This window comes from Heterodontus francisci, chromosome 31, assembly GCF_036365525.1.
Source record: "Heterodontus francisci isolate sHetFra1 chromosome 31, sHetFra1.hap1, whole genome shotgun sequence".
NCBI classification, from domain to species: Eukaryota; Metazoa; Chordata; class Chondrichthyes; order Heterodontiformes; family Heterodontidae; genus Heterodontus; species Heterodontus francisci.
Genome location: NC_090401.1, coordinates 60221108 through 60243875, shown reverse-complemented (window position 1 = coordinate 60243875; position 22768 = coordinate 60221108). Strand labels below are relative to the sequence as shown.

At 40.8% G+C, this 22768-nt stretch overlaps 1 protein-coding gene across 12 annotated transcripts in view; it reads left to right on the top strand.

Annotated features, from left to right (window-relative positions):
* The window catches only part of ahdc1 (AT hook, DNA binding motif, containing 1), a 158905-nt gene extending 138387 nt beyond the window's left edge, over positions 1-20518 (top strand). For 9 of the 12 annotated variants that reach the window (XM_068011719.1, XM_068011730.1, XM_068011718.1 and 6 more), the window contains 2 exons: positions 15407-15741; positions 16140-20518. The gene's annotated coding sequence lies outside the window, so the exon portion shown is untranslated. Of the gene's footprint in view, positions 1-10596; positions 10742-10881; positions 10944-15406; positions 15742-16139 lie in introns of those variants that run through there. The other 3 variants (XM_068011726.1, XM_068011727.1, XM_068011729.1) reach the window with 3 other exon arrangements.
* Positions 20519-22768: the final 2250 nt, after the last annotated feature.

The following is a 22768-nucleotide window of genomic DNA, read 5'->3' as shown; positions in this document are numbered from 1 at the left end:
GGAGACCAATCATCTCAGCCCCAGGACATCACTGCAGGAGTTCCTCAGGGTAGTGTCCAGGGCCCAACCATCTTCAGCTGCTTCATCAATGACTTTCCTTTCTTCATAAGGTCAGAAGTGAGGATGTTCACTGATGATGGAACAATGTTCAATACCATTTGCAACTCCTCAGATAATGAAGCCATCCATTCCTGCATGCAGCAAGGCTTGGGCTGAAAAGTGGCAAGTAACATTTATGCCACACATGTGCCAGGCAATGACTAACCATCTCCCCTTGACATTCAACATAATTACCATTGTTGAATCCCCCACCATCAACATCTTGGGGTCACCATTGACCAGAAACTTAACTGGACGAGCCACATAAATACTGTGACAACTAGAGCATATGAGCAACTGAGTATTCTGTGGTGAGTGACTCACCTCCTGAGTCCCTGAAGCCTTTCCCCATCTTCTGAGCACAAGTCAAAAGTGTGATGGAATTTTTTCCACTTGCCTGGATGACTGCAGCTCCAACAACACCCAACCTCGACACCATCCAGAATAAAACAGCCCATTGATTGGCACCCAATTCACCATCATAACCCTTCACTCCCTTCACTACTGATGCATTATGGCTACAGTGTGCATCAGTTACAAGATGCACTTATGGAATCATAGAATGGTTACAACACAGAAGGAAGCCACTTGTCCCATCATGTCCATGTCAGCTCTCTGCGAGGGCAACTCGGCTAGTCCCACTCCCCTGCCTTTTCCCTGTCGCCCTGTTCAGTTAATTATCCAGTTCCCTTTTGAAAGCCATGATTGAATCTGCCTCCACCACGCTCAGAGGCAGTGCGTTCTAGATCCTAACCACTCACTGCATAAAAATTGTTACTGCTTCTTGCCTCTGGTTCTTTTGCCAATCACTTTAAATTCTCTGGTTCTCAACCCTTCGGCCAGTCGGAACAGTTTCTCCCTATCGACACTATCCAGATTCCTCATGATTTGGTGCACCTCTATCAAATCTCCTCTCAACCTTCTCTAAGGAGAGCAGCGCCAGCTTCTCCAATCTCTCCTCATATCATGAAGCCCCTCATTCATGGAACCATTCTCGTGAATCTTTTCTGCACCCTCTCCAATGCCTTCACATCCTTCCCAAAGTGGGCTCCCCAGAAACAGTGCTCCAGTTGAGGCCAGATAAGTGTTTTATTAAGGTTCACCACAATTTTCTTGCACTTGTACTCTATGTCCGGGTTCCTATATGCCTTTTTAACTACTTTCTCAAATTGCCCTTCATTGATTTGTGCATATATACCCCCAGGTCTCTCTGCTGCTGCACCCCCTTTAGAATTGTACCCTTTAATTTATATTGCCTTACCTCATTCTTCCTAACAAGATGTAGCAGCTTACACTTCTCGGCATTAGATTTCAACTGCCACTTGTCCGCCCATTCCACCAGCCTATGTCCTCTTGAAGTCTATCACTATACTCATAGTTCACAATACTTACAAATTTTGTGTCATCTGCACATTTTTTAATTATACCCGTATACCCCAGTCTAGGTCATTAATATATATCAAATCACCGACCTCTGACGAACCCCACTATATATCTTCCTCCAGTCCAAAAAAACAACTGTTCACCACCACTCTGTTTCCTGTCACTCAGCCAACTTTGTATCCATGCTGCCACTGTCCCTTAAGTTTCATGGGATAAGCTGAAACGCCTGTTACTTGTCACTTTATTAAATGCCTTTTGGAAGTCCATGTACACCACATTAAATCCTCTCTGGTACCTCATTTAAAAAAACTCAATTAAATTTGTTAAACACGACTTGCCCTTAACAAATTTGTGCTGGCTTTCCTTAATTAATCCACATTGTCCATGTGATAATTTTGTCCTGATTATTGTTAGTAAAAAGTTTGCCACCAGCGAGGTTAAACTGACTGGATTTATTCTTCTACCACTTTTTTGAACAATGGTGTAACATTTGAAATTATCCAGTCCTCTGACACTACTACTGTATTTTGGCCAGTGCTTCCGCAATTTCCACTCTTACTTCCCTCAGTATCCTCATCATGCCTCCTTCGACAGGACCTTCCAAATCTGTCACCTCTACCACCTAGAAGAACAAGGGCAGCAGATTCATGGGAACAACACCGCCACCTGCAAGTCAGACACCACTCAGACTTGGAACTATATCACCCGTTCCTTCCCTGTTGCTGGGTCCAAAACCTGGAACTCCCTCTCAAACAGCACTGTGGAAGTACCTACACCACATGGACACAGTGCTTTGAGAAGGTGGTTCACCACCACTTTCTCTAGGGTAATAAGGAAATAAACACTGGCCTCATCTCATGTAAATAAATGACGACGAATGGCCTGGAATTGATCTAGAAACAGAAAGTAAGTGAATCGTGGCCATAGGAAATCCCAGATACCTGATGGAAACTCATAATTTTATTGCTAGGAAAGGGGAACAATTTAAACTGAGTAAAATTTGATCCCAAGCTTGCGCTCATTGTGCTATTTCTGGAATAAAATCCAGGAATATAATAGGAGGAAGCGTGTGGTTCCTGTTGGGACAGATAATTCTGAGGTGCTGTGGCCATGGGTAATTCTCTCCTGCCATGCCCCTTTCTCCCCCTTCTTCCCATCCCCATCCACTCCACCCGCCCCCCCTCACCCCCAGTATTAGTGTGCTGACTTTAGACATTAGACACAACAGCTGAAGAATATTACTCCAAAATGTGAATTATTTCTCTTTTTCAAGATGTGCAAAAATAAATGTCAAATAGAACAATAGAGGTCCATTCCTTGGCAATGAAAATTTGTGCTTTAGTCACTCTTTTTTTGGGGGATATTAAACTTTAGACTTTATTTTCCTCTAGTGAATTGTGTGAATTTTCTATGGATTAAATCAAAATGGCAGATCAGAATGATTTTGCTGTGGATGATTTTATGCTGTGCAAATCTGTTAGTCATGAAAGCAAATCAGTCAATTGGAACGCACATGTAATGATGTTGCTTTCACACTTTTCCAGCACTTCAGCTGCCAGCCTTTGCTCAGTGGTGGCCTCTAAGTCAGAGGGCCAGGGGTGCAAAACCCAATCCAGAAATTTGAGCTCAAAATCTAGCCTGACCCTTCAGTTGCAGTACTGAGTTGGTGCTGCACTGTCAGAGCTGATATATTTCAGGTAAGACGCTATAATAAGGCCCCATCTATTCTCTCTGGTGAACAAAAAACATCCCCTGGCACTATTCACGGTGGAGCAGGGGAACATAGCAGAGTTGAAGAACTTTGTGTCCTGCCAAAATTATTAAAACAGATTATCTAATTTCTGTTTGTGGGACCTTGCTAAGTGCAAATTATTTGCTGCATTTCCCTAAATTAAAACAGTTTCCTTTCTTAACTGGCATCAGTGACATGTATTTTGTTCAGCAAACTGAAGAATGCAAATTTTTTTGTAAAAAAAAAAATGTGCTGACGTGGACCTAAAGGTCCTGAATGACAGCATTTTCAAGAAAAGCAAACAACCTTTTGAAACATGTGTGGATGGGTTTGCACCCATTAATTTTCATGAGTTAATAACAGCATGGCAGATATATTACTGAGTGGGCCAACTCAAATTTGATCACTGTGGAGATTTGGAGGAAACCCAAGCAAAGTATGATGACTTGAAGGGGTGAAGCAAAGTAAAACAAGGATAGAATGTGCACTGATATGAAGCATATTCTTGTGTATATTTGAATGTGAAAGGATTCGTGTGCATGACCCCTCCAACTACTTTGCACTGAAGTTGGTGATTTTTATTTTTCAATAACGTACGCAACTCTGCTTTCTGGTGACTGGACAAGTGCCACCTTCAAACGGCAGCATCTTCACATCTCCCGTACCCTGGGGAGCCACCATCAGTCACCACCATCATACCCGGCCCCCACACGAGAAATTTGGTTTAATGTGCTCAAGGGCACATGACAGCTGGGTGAGTGCTTCATGCTGCAAGTCCTTGCCCCAGTTGTCTGCCTTTCTCGATTTTCAGCTTATGCTTGCTGTAAAGGAAAGAGAAATCTGTGGAAGTGCTTTATTTTCACCGTAGGTTGAATTCACTCTGTGTTCAGCCTCTGCTCAGTGCACTCTGAGTGTACATTAACTACGTGCTAAGTTGTGGCTGGCACAGAGCAAGTCCCAGTCCAAGGACATGTATGCCACTAAAAAGATCAATTCTGTTCCTTTTTTTTTATCCACCCTTATCTTTCCCTTAACTTCAGTCCTTACGCTCTCCTCCCCCAGTGCTGTTTTGGCTGATTCCCAGCATTTTTATCTTACCATCATGGCAAAAATATAGGTTCCATAAGCAGAGCAGGCTGCTTATGATCTGAAACCTGTGCCCTTACAGATAGTATTCCCCTTGCTTAAATATAACCCTTAATTCCAGTATATAATTCACCAGAGCTCATGTTGTGATGGCTCTCCTAATAGATGAAAATAACATCAATTTGCCAGATTTATTTACAAAATACAGCAAGATGCAGAAACAGGACAATACATAAAAATAACTGTTTTAAAACACTTATAATGTAGATGTATTAGGCTGAAAAGCTAAATGCTTGCTTCCTAGCTCAGTGCTTGAACACAAAAACTGGAAGTGTTGAAGGATGATATCAGACATCATCACCCACCCACCACCTCACAATCAGCAGCGTTTAGAATGACCCTCCACCCCCAACCCAAACTCGGTGTCCTCTCTCCAGCCACTCCTGTCTCCTCTCACTGCAGGTTCCCACTTCTGTCATTCTCATCCTGTTCTGCACTACAATGCCAGTGATTAGAGAATATGAGCGTGCAGGAGAGTGGCTGGGGGTTGGGGGGCAGGGGGATGGTGACATGATGGTGGAAGGTGGAGGATAGAAGGGCACCCTCTGTCTGGGCCCCCACTGTTTTATCAAATCCCAAGCCCTCATCCCATTGTCGGTTATGGACCCCTGGTCCCAAAGTTGCCACAGCCCAGGCTCTAATGACCACTGCTGATAGACTGGAATGCAAAATGCTGCAATATTCTGCAGTATATAGGGCAGTACTTCCAGACTGCAGGAACACCTTCAGTCAGTTTAACCACACATTAGTTCTGCCTAACTCCAGAGCTTCTTTCACATTGCTGGTGGCACCCCCGACCAGGATACCCAAAGCCCAGAATCGCCTCCTGTGTGCTCTTAAATTTTGGGATTCTTACTGCAGTTCTCAGGACACCTTCAATACCACCAAAACTTATGGTCCTCTCTCGGATATGCGAAACTCCCATTCACGCTTCTGCTCCAAACATTAGGCCGACCTGCCTTGTTGCTGCCTGATTCCACAGGCAGCCCTTGTGCTGCAAAATCTCAGCATCTCAATGACAAACCTGTCCAACTCAAAAATGCAACTTCAAGTTAAGCCAGTTCATTGGCATCTAGGCATGGGCTGGGTGGGGAATTAAGCTTCAGTTCCTGTGAGGGATGGAACGGGGAAGAGCAGAGGGGTTGGGTTGCACTGGGTGTTGGATTTGTCGAAAGGTTTCCTTCCCATCCCACTTGTGCTGGACCATTGACCCCTCCCCCTGCAGCTGAACTTCAACCTCAAACCCATTCTAAACCCAAAGACTCCTTTCCCCAGTATCTTCTAAATTGTTTGTCTCTCCATTCTTACCTTCATCATCAGCTTAACTCTCTTGTTCCCTACTTGCATCTCATGTCACCACTCACTATCAGACTTTCTGGCTTCTCCTTTTGGCTTCTCCTTTTGTCCTCTAACCTTTCATTACTCAATCCAAACTCTCATACCACCCATTCATCATTTCCATTGTTCTCCATTTCCCATCACCCTCGTTCCCTTATGTTCCTTTACATCTCCACTTGTCACACATGGAATTTCAGAAAACAACACTCCAATTCCCTTTGAAAGCAAATCTCCTATTTAAACACTAAGCCCTAACTTCTTGCTTTAGGACACATCCTCTATCAGATACTCATCGCGTAAATATAATCTTCCCCCCCCCCAGCACACACATTCAATCCATATTTTTATTATATCCACCTAAGTGATGCTTCACATAAATATTGAAACTATTGTACAAATTACTGAACACAAGTTTTCATATACTGTATGTACATTGCCTTGAAACACATTCGAAATTACTTCATTATGTATTAGTTTCTTTTAATTCCCATTCCATTTGTTCATAAACCTCTGCAATTGTGTAAAAGAACTATCTGATTTCTTCACATTTTTAATTAAATTTCAATATCTGTATAATTTCTCTTTACCATTTTCTCTGCTTTATATTCAATTCTCTGTTTTACATACATTTTGTGTTCTTCAATGTAGTAATAAATTGCCCATTGCATGACATAATCTTCCAGTCCTGATCAAGCAGCACATCAGGTAGGATTTTCCACAGCCTTTATGTCAGTTCTCTCGCAGCGGCCGGTGGTACACCTGCTATTCCAGGTCCCTACTCATTTTTGATTGGAATTTCTGCCAGAAATGACAACAGCCTCCATAATTATACATTGATGTCACACATTACATCTCTCATCATTACCCCCTCAGCAATGCCGGATGCTAGATATGCCAGCATTTTACTGGTGTCGAGCACTGCTTTGGATGGTAAAGAGGATTTAAAGGCTAAAGGGCCCACCCCAGTGTCTGCAGTTGGCTTGATTTGATTACCAGATGTTCCACACTTCCTTCCTTCTGCCTGGGAGATGCAGTCCTTTTAAACTACTGTAATCGCCAAGTCCTGCAGCATCTGTGATTTTTTGCCCTCAACTCTCCTTTATTCCCCTCATAACCTCCCCATTCCTGTCTCAGTGATGCAGGCAGAAACACTGCTATGAGCCCACCAGCGTATAGCTGACCCTGCAATATTCACTGGGGTCAAGCACAGATCACTCGGGTGGACGGAGATCCAGACCTTCAAGCTTCCAGGGGCATTTTTACCAGGGTGGAAAACCTCAACAAATATGCTGTCGTAGAATTCAAAGCCTAAAATATCACTAACACACCCACAATGCGCTATAATAAAAAGACAGTTTGATTTCTTTGAATCACCATATAGCCATGCCGTCACTAAGACTGTCTATTTCCACCTCCATGACATTGCCCGACTTTGCCCCTGCCTCAACTCATCTACTGCTGAAACCGTCATCCATCCCTTTGTTACCTCTAGGCTTGACTATTCCAATGCACTCCTGGCTGACCTGCCCTCTTCACCCTCCATAAACTTGAGGTCATCCAGAACACTTCTGTTATATCCAAGCTCGCACCAAGTCCCTTTCAGCCATCACCCCTGTGCTCGCTGATGAGTATTGCCTCCTGGCCAATTAGCATCTGTATTTTAAAATTCTCATCCTTGTTTTCAAATCCCTCCATGGCCTCATCCCTTCCCTACCCCTGTAACCTCATCCAGCCCCACAACCTTCTGAGATACCTGCACTCCTCCAATTCTTGCCTCTTGCATATTGCATAATTTTAGTCACCCCATCATTGGTGGTTGTACCTTCAGCTGCCAAGGTCCTAAGCTCTGGTGTTCACTGTGAAAACCTCTCTGCCTCTCCTCCTTTAAGATGTTCCATAAAATCTACTTTTTGACCAAGCTTTTGGTCACCTACCCTAATATGTACTTACATGGCTTGGTGTCAGATTTTGTTTGATAACATACCAATGAAGCATCTTGGGATGCTTTACTATGTTAAAGGCACGATACAAAGGCAAGTTGTTGTTTATGTAGGTTAATACAAAGTATCCTCTGACTTAATATATACAATGCTACTGGAGATCACTAGTAATATATGGCATGCAGCATACACTTCCTGTAACGCTTTTCCACCACCTTATGTATTATACTTGCCTCCCATTGAGTTAGCTCATTTGTTTCCAACACATGGCATTGTTCTACAATGACATCTGCTTCAAGCCTACTGTCAAGTTTGTTGTTGATTGGTTCTCCTGCTGCCTCTCCCACTACCTGAGTACCTGATGAGCCATTTCCACCTCTCTGCTGTCCCAATCCAACCTGACAAGCTGGCACTTCCTCGTGGCCTGCACACTTGCTGCAACAGCTGTATTTTTTGAATGTGACCACATGCTGAATTTTTAATGTGATTTTATTGCAGTGATGGGCAGGCTTCACTGACCTCTAAAAGGCTTTCCCATGACTTTGAAACCACTTTTCATTGGTCAGCCATTTGGGGCAGGAAGGGCAGAGTAGTGAAAGTTGACTACCTTCATCCCTCCCTTCCAGTTGGTCCTCAGTGCAGATTGCTTTTCATTTTCCTCCAACAGTAATTTCCTATTCCCTCCTTAACAACCATGTCTTCCTTGCTGGCTGCTTCCACTCTACCCCAGGATCTCTGGTCACTCTTGCTCCCATCCCAAGTACCTACGCTTTCCACACTCACTGATCCATCTTATAGCTGTTCACTGTTAGGGCCTCGGTCTTTCTGCAGCTTCCCACCTATCCTGACAAAACTCCCTATTGCCACATTCTTAACTGACCTGGAAACTGACATTACTAAAGTGTTTACAGCACTTCCATCAGCTACTTTGTTGGCAGAACAAATCGAGAAGGCTTAAAATACAGGAAAATAAAAGCAAAAAACTGCAGATGCTGGAAATCTGAAAAAAAAAACAAGAAATGCTGGGAATACTCAGCAGGTCTGGCAGCATTTGTGGAAAGAGAAACAGAGTTAGCGTTTCAGGTCAGTGACCCTTCAATTCCAGTTCTGATGAAGGGTAACTGACCTGAAACGTTAACTCTGCTTCTCTCTCCACAGATGCTGCCAGACCTGCTGAGTATTCCCAGCATTTCTTGTTCTTATTATTTAAAATACAGGATCCTGGGCTTTATAAATAGAGGCATAGAGTACAGAAGCAAGGAAATTATGCTAAACCTTTATAAATCTTTGGTTTGGCTTCAGCTAGAGTATTGAGTTCAATTCTGAGCACCACACTATAGGGTGGATGTCAAGACCTTGGAGTGTGTAGTGGAGATTTACTAACAAAGCACTGGGGCTGAGGAACTTCAGTTATGTTGAGAGACCAGAGAAGCTGGGATTGTTCTCCTTTAGAGCAGGTTAAAGGGGCATTTAATAGAGGTGTTGAAAAGTTTAAAGGGTTTGATAGAGTAAATAAAGAGAAACTGTTGCCACTGGCTGGAGGGTCAGTAACCAGAGGACACAGATTGAAGAAATGGGAGAAGAGAAGGTTTTTTATTTTAAGCAGTGAGTAATGATGCTTTCCTGCCAACTACTAAGTCTCTTCGACTCGCCACATTTTAGCCCCGTCTTTATGGCTGCCCGCCAGCTCTGGCGAACGCTGGCAACTGACTCCCACGACTTGTGATCAATGTCACAGGATTTCTTAGTAGTTGGCAGGAAAAAAGACAGAGGCGCAAGGGGAGAGCCAACTGTGCAATAGCCCCGACAAACAAATTTCTCTGCAGCACCTGTGGAAAAGCCTGTCACTCTAGAATTGTCCTTTATAACCACTCCAGGCGCTGCTTCACAAACCACTGACCACCTCCAGGCGCGTATCCATTGTCTTTCGAGATAAGGAGGCCCAAAAGAAGAAAGAAGAAGAAGAAGAAGAATGATGCTTTGGAATACACTGCCTGATTGGGTAGTGGAAGTAGATGCAAAACTAACTTTGAAACGAGAATTGGATAAATACTTGGAAAGGAAAGATTTGCAAGGCTATGGTGAAAGGGCAGGAGGGTGGGACTAATTGGATAGCTCATTCAAAGAGCTGGCACAGGCTTGATGGACCGAATGGCCTCTTTTTGTGCTGTAGGATTCTATGAAAAGTGGAAGGGCAGTAAGTGCTTAAGAATTATGTCCAATTCCAGGTCATAGGCACAGACATAGCTGTCTTGCTTTTCACAGCAGTAACCCTCAAACCCCCTCTGCTATTTGTACCCAGCAGGATCTGCCTCCCAATACTGCCCCTCTTAGCAACCCTTATCCTCAATGATTTCATCCTCTGTCACCACCATTCCAATGCATTCACATCCTAAAACCATCCTCTTAATGTGAACGTACCTCAGATCTTATAACACCCCCACCAACTGACTACTCTGACACCCACCCCTTTCTCAATAACTTCACACCCCAAACTATTCTTCCACTACTCCTGCAGCACCCTAGCAACAGTACTACAACTACATCACCTCCCCCTCATTGTATGCCGGAAAGTATTTTCAGAGTCATTGCCATCTGAGACATACTGCCAAGAAATGTGGTAACCTTGAAGTCGATACAGCCTTTTAAAAGAACAAGTTCCTGAGAGAAGACATCATTTCCAATCAACTAAGTAGTTGGTTAATTGTGATTTTGATGAATCGTAGGGAACTTTGGGATCAGTGGCCTTGACATAAAACAGCTAATGATTTGACCCTTGCCACGAGAGGTCAGCTAGTATTCAGGGGAAAAAAAAATCTCACAATGTTAAGAATTTAGTGCAATTTAAAATGGGTCATTGCAAATTGCGTTACACTACCAGAATGGCAGAGAATGTACTGCTGGGCATACTTTACATGGTTCCAAACACTTCTGAATTAACTGTTCTTATGTTTAAAGGCAAAACTTGCACACAACAGGAGGGCAAGGAAGGGAACAGGAGCCTTGCAGCAGCCTTTAACTGCACCTATATGGTGGCAATAACAGGGAGGGAGGCTGTAGAAGGCAATGCTATACAGGACGTTGGAGCACTGCTAGATCCGAGGTATGTCCTGTCTTAAACTTGTGTTCTACTGTTGCATGAGTGTGTCCATACACACTGTACACAAGTATTCCATAGTACATATATTGAAAACACCCAGTTATGCTTGAGTACTAATAATGTCCCATCTGCTCTCTTTACAGAGCGAGGGGAATCTAATTCTTCAGGTTACAGCACCAAACATCATTACCCGTGCTTGGATCAAGCAGCACCTCAGATAGACATGATTTAGCAATGAAGATGGGGATGCATAGAGTGAAGCACAAGTCACTGGCATTGTAGGCTGAGTAGAGATGTCAGTCATTAAGTGGGAGGACTCTAGCAAAAGCTCCTTGTGAGTTGCCCCAAGTTACAGACGAAAGTTAAAAGTCACAGTGGTTTTCCTGCTCATGCCCCACTTCAAATTGCATCAGGATCATATTGATGTAATTGGACCCCACTTGTTTTAGGCGAGCACCTCATCTGCTTGCAAAGTCCTGCTGGGTAACATTGCAAATAGTCGGGATCTGAGGGGTAAGCTACAAGCTCATTTTTAACTGCCCGTTTGTCCAGTTTCTGCTGAGCACGTAGTGTATCCAATTCAACTCCCTGCCCTTTCACAGGGACAACTCTTTCTCCTTCACCCCTCCCAATTCATACTGGTGCTACTCTCCCTCTCCGTTCAACCTGGAACTCTTTTTTTTCCCCCTCCAATCTAGTTCAAACTTATACTTGTTTTCTATTCACTCCTCCCCTACCCCAGTTGAAGCTGCCACTCTTCTTCCATCATTTAAATCGGCACTCTTACCCCTGCAACACCTCCGTTCTAGCTGGCACTCTTTCTCCCCTTAATTCACATTTCCACTTCCTCCCTCACCCACCCACCTGCAATTTCCCAGTTCATGCTAGAACTCTTCTTTATCTTCACCCCACAGTGCTACTCCTAGATTCTTCACTTTCCTCTTTACAGCCATCCATTGACACCTTCCCCTCAGCCCAGCTCCCAAGTCCTACTCTGAAGCTATTCTAGCCACTCCATGTTGTAAGTGAAAACACCTGTTTCCATGAGAATTTCCACCTACATTGATGTAGAGCTCTAGTAATGAGAGAGGCAGGTGCTGACGTTGAGATAGAATCCACAAATTTCTTGATTGTCAATGTGTCCACTGTGAAACATTCAGTGATATACAATAAGAAATACAGGAGCAGGGTGATAATTCCAGAGGTCTGGGCCACCGTCTGCAGAAATAGCTCAAGACATTTCCTCCGAAAGCAATGAATCTACATCAAAGTTTCTGGCACAGTAGTAGACCCATCAGACTTATTCAAGAGACAAGTTCTGGGTCTTCTAAATCGCAGGCAACTCATCAATTGGCTCAGCAACCAGCTACCACTGTTGCACCTTCAGCAGCAGAACGTGTGTAAAAGTGGTATAGCGAAGTATATGAGCCGCAAGATGCAAACATCATAGAAAACACATCACAAATTAACAGCACGTGCACTTTTTCACTGAATAAAATTATATCTCTTCATCTCTTTGTACAGGAAATTATTTTTTCAAACTTAGAACAAACTGAAAATATGTAGTTAATCAAAATTAAACATGGAAATCAACTAACAGTTTCCTGTTTATCAATATACCCAATACAGCGGCAGCTTTCAGAACCCACAAAGTTCTCGGAAATTCTTTCCATTTCTCCCTGCACATGTCTCCCTCAGCCCATCTGTTATTGGTGCTTCCTGAACATTGTTGTCCTCCTGGCTTTCTGTGCCTGGGTTCTGGTCCTCATCCAAGTCTGTGACGAGGCCTCTATCCATGTCCAGTATTGTACAGCATGTCCGCACTATGACAGTTTTGCACAGCTTCAGTGAAAATCATTGTAGGTTCCTCACCCCCACAAGCAATCCAGGCATCTAAAGCATTGATCATTGCTGCATCTAATCTCTGCTTGTGTTGAGATTGTGCAAAAGCATTATTGCCCATGGTTGCGCTGTATAACCCACGTTTCCAGGGAGCAAGGCCTCCTTATCTCCATCAGTCACGTTGGTCACATTTGATTGCATCAGAATGTAAGCATCATGCGTACTCCCCAGGAAGTATGTTTTGATGTCAATTACATTTTGGTAATAGTGGTCACATATACTTGCATATTGGAATAACATCCTTTACTATTTAAGGATGCTGCACAATTGTTTGATGCATAAATGGCTACATTCACATAGTCAGTGACACCCTTTACTTTGTGGTATCAACCTTGTTGAAGTATCCTGTAGGTGTTTGTATGGTGCAACAGAACTTCAGGTTCCCTTCTTAATCTAAAAGTAGATATAAATTTCAGGTAATTGCATGGGGAGCAAGACTCAAAAGAAGCAATAAAATCGACGAAAAACCCTTTGCTGTGTTACACCGAGCTGTTTCCCTTCTTGCTCATATATATTTTTTCATTAAACTTCACACAAGGAGGAAAATATGGGCCTGAATTTGTTTCCCATAAGTCAGTATAAAACTGCAATTTCTCTGCTTTGTGGTAATTACAAAAGATGGCCCCTGAATTTCTTCCAATTTTTATGTTGTTTTTTAACCCAGTTGTTACTGTTAAACTTAATTTTCTTTGACTATCATGGAACTTTTTAACTAAACTTTTGCTGTATTAGATTTGATACATGGTTAAATGTAGAATGGAAACCCATGTTAAGAATGACAACAAAACTTAAATTGTCCATGATACAGAGCATTCATCTGTTGTGACAAAGTCATAATGAGAATCCTGTTTTCTGGAAAAGGTACTTAAGGACTGTAAGCATTTTAAAATTAAGATTTATGGCTGTATTTGTCTTGAAGATAAAATGATTGAATCAATAAACAACTAAACACCCTTTATTAAAAATAATACAGTACTATTGCCCACAATACCCTCCTTAGCCTAGCAAGATGTCTCACAAATAAAATGCCTGACCGTGGTTTGATCAGGTATAGCATGGTTATCAAAATTCTTAATTGATCATGGAAGACTGACCATATAATTTTCCTGTGGCAATGAAATATATTATGTATCCATGTGGTATAAAACCACCTAATAGAACATGATGCATTCAAAAAGTATTATCTTCATTAATGGAAAGCTGAAACTGCTTCATAATTCAACAGTAAAGAGTGGCAGGACATGTCTGTCATTGCCAGTAATTATCCACACAATGAACTAGTTTTTCCTGGAGGATTAGGGAGGGGCACTTGGTGTAGACAAGAGACTGAATCAACCTGTGTATTGATAAAGACCTGAGATCAGGCCGCAAATCTTTCTTGTAGCCATTATTGGTGGTTTAATAAGGCTAAATTGGTCATTGTAGGTACAGGACAGTTAATTCAAAATATAACTAGAATACAGGTAATTAAGTGCATGTAACAACAGTGATGAGACTAAGATACTAAATCATGATACTGTGGCCAAAATGTAATGTTTTTATATCTGTCATTGTGTTAGCCCTGCAAGGAAATTTACTGCTGCTTTTCTTTGCATTCTGATATCTGCTACTTTATCCTCCTTCAGTGTAATTTTATTTAAGCTGATGTGCCCATTTCAGAACCTATGCAGAAGAAACATTTCAATAAATGATAATTAGATATGCCATCATATTTTGGCTCCTTCAGTGAACTTTCTTCCACTCTGTGGAGCCAAAAACAACCTTAATAGAGTTTCCAAAATGCTCAAATCAATTACATAGCAATTTCAGTTTTACATCATGATAAAGTACAGCTTTGTAGCTGACGGTTAAAATTGGACATTTTGGGAACTATTTAACTTGATGTTGGCAATGATGTTGGGTTCTACAGCACTGAGGATATATTTTTGGAACCAAGGAAATGTTATTGGAAAATTACTGGGTTGATGTGATTGTAAGTTAACAATTCTATAGTCTTGGTGGGAACAGAGAGAGAAATTAACTCAATATGAATAAATATAAATTATGAGAACGTTGACTTGTGACTTAAGCCCTAAAGCAGTTCCAGACCATTTGCACTAAACAGTACACATTTATACAGATTTATTTTTGAAGGATAGGATTCGTCAAACTTTTCAAATGAATTTTGTCAACACATTTATGTTAAATATTTGTTAGAATAAGTATCAGCTGTGGCTCAGTTGGTAGCATTCATGCCTCCGAGTCCGGATTTTCCAGGTTCATGTCCCTTTCCAGGACTTGAGCAGAAAAACCAAGGCTGACGCTCCAGTGCAGCACTGATGGAGTGCGGCACTGCCAGAGGTGATGAGATGTTAAGCAAAGGCCTCGACTTCCCTCTCAGGTGTAAAAGATGTAAAAGATCCCATGACATTATTTCAAAGCAGAGTAGGGGAGTTCTCCCCAGTGTCCTAGCCAATATTTATCCTTGAATTAACATCACAAAAACAAGATTTTCTGGGCAGTATCACATTGCTATTTGTGGGAGCTGATCATGCACAAATTGGCTGCCACGTTTCCAAAATGCTTCATTGGCTGTAAAGCACTTTGAGACATCCAGTGGTCATGAAAGGCGTTCTATAAATACAAGTCTGTGTCTTTCTTTACATTGATCCTATTGTTATAGCAGAATGCAACATTAGATGTATGCAATTTTTGAAAACTGTAAGCTTTTGTTGTTTTGTCTGTCATGGGACACCATGCTATACCGTAAAATCATTAATTTTTCAGGATGATTGGATCAAGGGTTTTGTGGAGCAATTAGGATCGCACATAGTCTGCATGAATTCATTGGAGAGTTTTGTTGTGAACTGACTTATTCAGGAAAACTGCATTTTGGCTTTAAAGAGTAATATAAGATGGACTCCTGCAGAGACAATCACAGAATTGTGGAAAGGTGAGCAGAAAGAATTGCACTTTGAGAACTGCAGTGAAGAAGCTGTTGCTATATTCACATTTGAAAAAAATACGAAAAACTGGCTCCAAATTGCTGACTCCTCTCTCATACACAATCCATCTTTTAGACAGCTACAAAAATGAGGTTCTTGGATGCACTTATTCAGCTGGTACGTATAATGTTTGTACAGTGTAAATATAACTTCTGATTTTGTGATCTTTCATTTTAACGCTTTCGAAACAGTGTGGTTACTCTTTCGAAATTTAAAGGTGCACTGTATAAAGCTTTCTAACATGTATTCCATTTAAGATACTGTAAAATTGTCACCAACATTTTTTGCTAAAATGCCATTCCTCATTGTCTCTAGAGCTTATTTTTACCATGAAGTATCAGTGAGCTTGCTGTCTCTAAGTTAGAAGTTCTAAATGCCACTTAAAAGCTTTGTACTTAACCTGGGTAGTTGATGGGGAAACAAAATGCACAGTACATCTTTGATGACAGCAGTGGCAAAATTAGGGATAATTAGGGAAAAGAATCTCACTAATTCTTCACTCATTTTTCCTTCAGAGTACAAGAACCGCACAAGAAACATGGTACTGATATGCCATACAGTGTGTATTTTGGCAGCTCTATAATTGCTTGGAGTCAGCAAAGATCGCTGAAATTGCAATGCTGTCAACAGCTCTTGATCCATTTTTTTGTCACCTCATTATGCAGTGACAATACATGTTGTGTTATTATAAATACATATGTTTTTTTAAGACTAAAATGTACAGTTTTTATAAACAGTATTTAACCGAGGATGGAGTAGATGTGTCATCAGGGCACCAGCAGTTCATGTTACTGTACAAATGTATCTGTAAATTCTTTATATCAATATAGCTAGTGCTTCAAATATGCACTGAAATGTTTGCCTGGGGAATGACAGAAAAGGTTATAACATATTTAATGTATATAATGTTTTATTTAAGATGTGTTTTTATTGTATTCTGTACCTACCTGTAGTGATTGTTGTGAGGTTGCAAGGTTGGTTTTTAGCACATTTTTTTGCCTTCATGCAGTGTGCACCCAAAGATATATCTTTGTAAAACAATTTCGTATGGACTTTTTATTTGTAAGATGCAGTATTATATGATGAATTTCGGAGTACAGATGATAAGCTCAGGGTGTCATTTCTGTTGACTTGCCTGATTTGATCTGTTTATTGAGTGGTTTGTGTGAAAAATATGAACATTTTTAACCATTTTTTAAACAAATCGTCTTCACATTATGTGTTCTTGAAGTTGTACTCAGTGACTGCCTGATTGTGTTTAGTTCAGTCCACATAAAATACAGACCAGCATTACCGTAGATGAGCTTTTCTCCTTGCTTCACCCCTTCTTCCTCGTCTTTTCAAGAGTTACATTTTTGCTTACATACATGATAAATAACATCCATGCACAGCCCACTATTGATGGTATCCCAATACCAGAATCACAACTTCCTGCAATGATTGGAGCATAACTTATATTTACCTATGTTACAGTCTTCAAATATGGAAGGTAAGGCCCGAACAATTGCTGCTGTCAATGAGCTTATGTAAGGTCATCATCACTTAAACCATTACAGCTGTCATGGCCTACTTAATGGGAAGTAAGAGTATGATCATCAGTCACGTATCCGGTGTGGATGCTGATCCCCATATGTCATTAATTCCATCTGCAATTTGAAAATAAAAAAAGCCTAAATTCTCAAGAGTCCCACCAAAACATTTGCAGAAGTCAAATGATTCCTTTCACAGGGCTTTACGTAGTTGACAGGTAAGCATTTTGCAGTTGATTTGGTCAGTTCTGCTTCACAGGATTCTAATTTTGGAGGTTGGTGGCCCCATTTGTAAGATCCTGAGCTGAAAATCAGTCCTGAGGCCCTGAGCCCTGTGCTGGCCGAGACTCAGCTGCTGGAACATTTTGTAGGTTGGTTTTGTTTTTCTGTATTGCTGATCTATAAATTACAGCGCCTTGTTCCACTCTGGCTGACTGTAGAAATGAATTCCAGCTGATTGTAAGGATGGCAACTATTACTTGGTCTTGTTATTTAGTGCTAGTATAGAGCATCATGTAGGTATTTCCTATGGCAGTTAATCATTGGTGTGTGAAAGTGACATCTTGGCCATTCTCCAGTAATAGATTGTGCACCTAATGATCTGATGTTTCTGAACAACATTTGATGGGCAAGGTGTTCTTTTCCTGAGTTCCGGCAGAGTCACAACTCTGACATACGTCCATTGGCATAGCTTCTAAGAGGTACATCAACAGAATAGAAATGAGCAATTTGCCATCTGAGTCCTTTGGACAATAATTTTAAAAACATGAAAACATGAGTCTATAATCAATAACTGATAACCAGGTCTCAGCCTTGGCTTAGCGGTAGCAATCAATCTTTCCTCTAAATCAGAACGTTGTGGGTTCAAGCCCCATGCAAAGATCTGAGCACCTAATCTACTCTGGCAGTTCAGTGCATTACTGAGGGAGTGTTACACTGTCAGAGGTGCTTTTTTTTGGATGAGACAATAAACCAAGACCCCATCTACAATCTCTAATGGATGTAAAAGATCCCACAGCACTATTTGAAAAAAGCAAGGGATTACTCTGTGTTCTGACCAATATTTATTCCTCAATGAAAGCCTAACAGAGATAATCTCGACATTTATTTCATTTCTGTTTATAGGACTTTGGCAAATTGGCTGTCACTTCTCATGTTGCAACAGTAGCTACGCTGGCTTTCGGGATATCCTGAGATTGTGAACAGCCTGTTCTTTCCAGATAAAATAATGGAACCCATTGACTGAAAGAGTCAGTTGGAGGAGTAATTGTAAAGGAAAAACTTAAAATGATGTGGATTTAAAAGAAAGATCTTGCCAGGGAAACCTCTTCAGCTTCTTTTGAAGAGGTTACAAATAAAACAGATAATAGAACTCCACATGATATGATTCTGTTTGACTTTCAGCAAGTTTTGACGAAATTCCACTTGAAAGGCTTTTAATTCTACTACAACAGGAAAGTTATGATAACAATGATACTACCAATTTCCATTGCACATTTCATGGAGAAAGCCATTCCAAAAGGTTGTAAACTAGGGTAGGTGTTGTTTCAGAACTGGAGATATTGAATGGTATCTCATAGGGATCAATGTTTGGACCTCTTTCTTAGCTACATACATGACCTGAATGCCGAAAACTAATTGTGACCATGCCAAGTTGCCAAGAGCACTGGACGTGCAGGATGCAGTAGAACTTAGAACAAAGTTGCATTTGAGCAAACAATGAAACTTATCCCTGGCAAGTCTTAAAGTATAGCACATTATGTGTAAAATGTGGTTCATAAATATTTGGAGTTGCAATGTATTTTCCTCAGCTTTCTTCTCTGGTATTAATGAACCAAATTCTTTTTTTTTACCCTTTTAAATTGACACAAGTTTCAATTCCTGAACTCTAAGTTTTACCATTATGATGCTTTGTCAGATTTTTTTTTTTCCAAATAACGTGAGTGTCCAGAAGATATTTGCTTGAACCTGTTACATTACCAAATGGCACATGCATCTAAGATCATTGTGGGGTGCAAAGGAAAGAGAGGTGTGCCAGCCCTGACCTGGAGTTGCATTAAGGTGTAAAATTTTGAATCTTTATAAGTTTCCCTCCCATTAAAATCCAACCTTTTTTAAGTAAACGTCACTCAGAGGACCTCCCTCCAGTTTTGATGAGTGATTTGTACTGAATCAGCAGATCTACGAAGGAAATGCAAAAGTTAAAGGCACAGAGCTATTCTACATAAGATGCAAAAATGAATCTTCCAGTAAAAAAGAACTTGTATTACGTCTTTAAGGTAATAAAATATCCCAAGGGACTCTTGCAATACCTTTCCTTAATTTCAAAATTATAGAAGATAATTTTAATCATCAACTTACCCATTGGTTATCATTTAAAAAAGAACATTTCAATGATAAAACTCACTGTAAAGTCTCAGACATGTTATGTCTAGGTGTTCTTTGGGTTGGGAAATAATAATTCATATCATGACCATAAATTGATAAATGAGGAAACTGCTTCTTTGTGGATGTTGGTGCAATGAAGTAACTTTCTGTACTCCTGCTTTGCAACTAAAAGCCATAAATTAAATATTTAAGTTTTATATGTGATCAAGGAAAATGGTATGTTGTTGCATTTCTCATAATACAATGTGCTTCTGTTGAGAGTATAACTGATATTTTTTTCACATTTTTATTTGTTTAAGAACAAACCCTTAACAGGAGTGCAATGTAACTGCTTTGAAATGCAGCTCTTCACGTTTGGTGTTGACCCTATTTATTTAACAAAGCTTCTTGCTTTTTACATAGGATAGTTGCTATAAATCAGACATTATTCAACCTTTTTACTCAAGTAAATGAGCAGACCAACAGTTTCCACAAGCAGTAACTTAAACTGAAAACTATAGAGCTGAGTTTAACCTGCATCCCAAGCTCATTGGGAGCATTGTGGGAGGAAGGGTAAAGATGGTGGAGCAAGTGTTTGTGCCATGTCGCCAATGTGTTCCCGCCTGCTCTCCATTTTTACTTGCTTGGATTCAGGCACGAGTAGGGCACAGGTCTCAACGGTTTGAGGGCTTGATTTAAATGGTTGCATTACATCCCAGTGGTGTCACCTGAACATACAAGCCATCTTAATTGCAGTGGACCAGACTAAGAACCACCCTCTCTGCAACCTGCCATCAAAAACTGGTGGCAGCCAGGATTCAGGTCACAGGATATTTAGGTACGTGTTTACTTTTGATATTAAAAGGTTTCCTCAGGCCCAGAAGGCTCAGGGCTGTTCCCTCTGGCCCCACGTGAATACCTGTGGGCTTCCCCACCCCTCTCTCTCCGATCATGGACATTGCTGGTTCCCCCCCCCCGCCCCAAATATTGTTACTCACCTGGCTGGATCTGTTCACATTGAATGGGTCCCAGCAGCTGCAGTACCCTCATCCCCACCACCTCCCTCAGCTGCCAACTTTGCGTGAATCGGGATGCATAAATGAGGGCCTAGGGTTAAAATCTCCACGGCCTCTGCAGCCTCGATTCCAGCCCGAGTTAAAATGGCCAATTGTGTTTTTATTCTTAGGTGAAGTTGGTTATCATGATCCAAACACAGCAACATAATGCAGAATACACAAGATGCCCACAATGTCTCCTATCACCTTAATGGGAGAAGAGCCCATACCACATATTGGATAAGCCACTGTCCTGAATTCCATGCAGGTAAAATGGTACATAGAAGCAAAGGTACAATACAGCACTAGCAAATTTACATTACATACAAATTACCATCTGTAGCTGTCAGAGCTTCTCTCAACAAATTGCTTGAAAAGACAGCCTTCTGTTGCTGCATTTGTAAGTGCTACTCCAAAGCTCAATCCACTCCAGCTCATAGCAATGTGAGGAATAGAAAACTCAACAATGCAAGAAGGTCACTGGATTATCAGGATGTTATGCCTTTAAAGTTCTTGGAGATGTTAGCACCCATCTACTTGATTACATGGATACTGTTGCAGAGTTTTACCCATCTCAACCAGACATACCATAACTTCAGCAAGGAAAATCAACGTGGATTGTTTGCACAGCCTGCTAAATAGAGTAAAGGTATGTTAATATAGCAAATATGCTGACATCCTTTGTGTATAAACACACTGACTAAACAAGAGAAGATGGCTAAAAGACTTTTCTGTGCTTGCACTAACTAAATTCTAGTTGATAAAAGAATTGCCTTTTCAATGGTACGAATGGCATCTCGGATTTCATAGGAAGCTGTTGTTACTGAAAGGATAAGCTTCAATGGAACTAAACATGGGAGCGTTTTGGACTTAAAAACACACACAAAAAACGCACACACTTATATATTAATAGCAGCAGTTTACATTCTTAATATTTAAAAATAAGTGCAGTATTTCTAAAACAATCCACAGTTTGAAGTGCAAAAGGGTGAATCTTACACAGCACGATGACTGAAATAAGTCTCATTTTAACGATGATCTTGGTGCTGAAGTTAAATTTTATACAGAAATTGAGAGTATCTCGATAAGAGTATGATTATTGTAGCAAGCAAGCAAATGGTTTGTCAGGTTTGGAATTGTAAATATTTATTTATTCGTGTGGTCACAACTCCGATTTTACGTTGATATTAAGAACTGAATCATGTATCTGCAATATGATTTCTTTTGAACAGACAGCAGTACTATAAAGTACCAAGGAAAGAGACACAGGAAATCCATGATAAATTGTTAACCATCCTGTGTTTAGCCTGTTCACTGCTAGAGAGAGCGAGAGGGCATTCTGCATAATAGAGTTGGATGAGAAATATCACAAGGCACTGTACCAGCCAGGGGAAGAATGGGTTAAATAGTCTGCTGAGAAAAGTGATTCTTTGCTGCAATTGCTCATGCTTTGACAATCAAGTAAAAACTAAAAAGGGCAATAAGTTGTTCTTGGTCAAAAACAGTCAACTTAGCTTTCATCTATATGTACTTTTATGTCTATTATTTTCACCATTATTAATAAAGAACCATGTTCGTTGAATGTTTTGTCTTCCGTATATTGCCGGACCAACTGAAATTGACTCAACCATCCAGCCTGCTATAGCAAGATAAACATTAACTGGCTTTACAGTTATGCAACAATCAACGTTTTCTTGCATATCACCATTCTTTATTCCAGAAGACTGGTAAATCTTTAAATGGACACATACCTTGGTTGTTGATTGTGCTTGATTCTTGATCTTTTTCATCCTTGGTAATAAGTACAGCACAGAAATGTTCTGCAGGTAATTTAACTCTTTTGAGTGCTGAATCAAAAAAGGTTTTCACACTATGTGCATAAATTACATTACAAACTACATATTCTGTGACTTTGATGCATATCAGAAGAATAAGATGAAAGTGTGGAAGCCAGACTTGTGCCTTTCATTTTAAGGCTCTCGATTTGAATCTATTCCATGGCTGATGGGTCGATGCCTGCTTTGTCGAACAGCTGTAAGAGTGCTGAGTTAATTTGGGCCATTTCAATTTTTAGTTGATGCATTTTGTGTCATCCCTGCGACATTAACATTTGTGAGCATTCCCTTAGTCCTTCCACTGTAATTGCTTTTAACTGCTAACAATCTCTTTTTAAAATAGGCCCCTGGTTTCCTC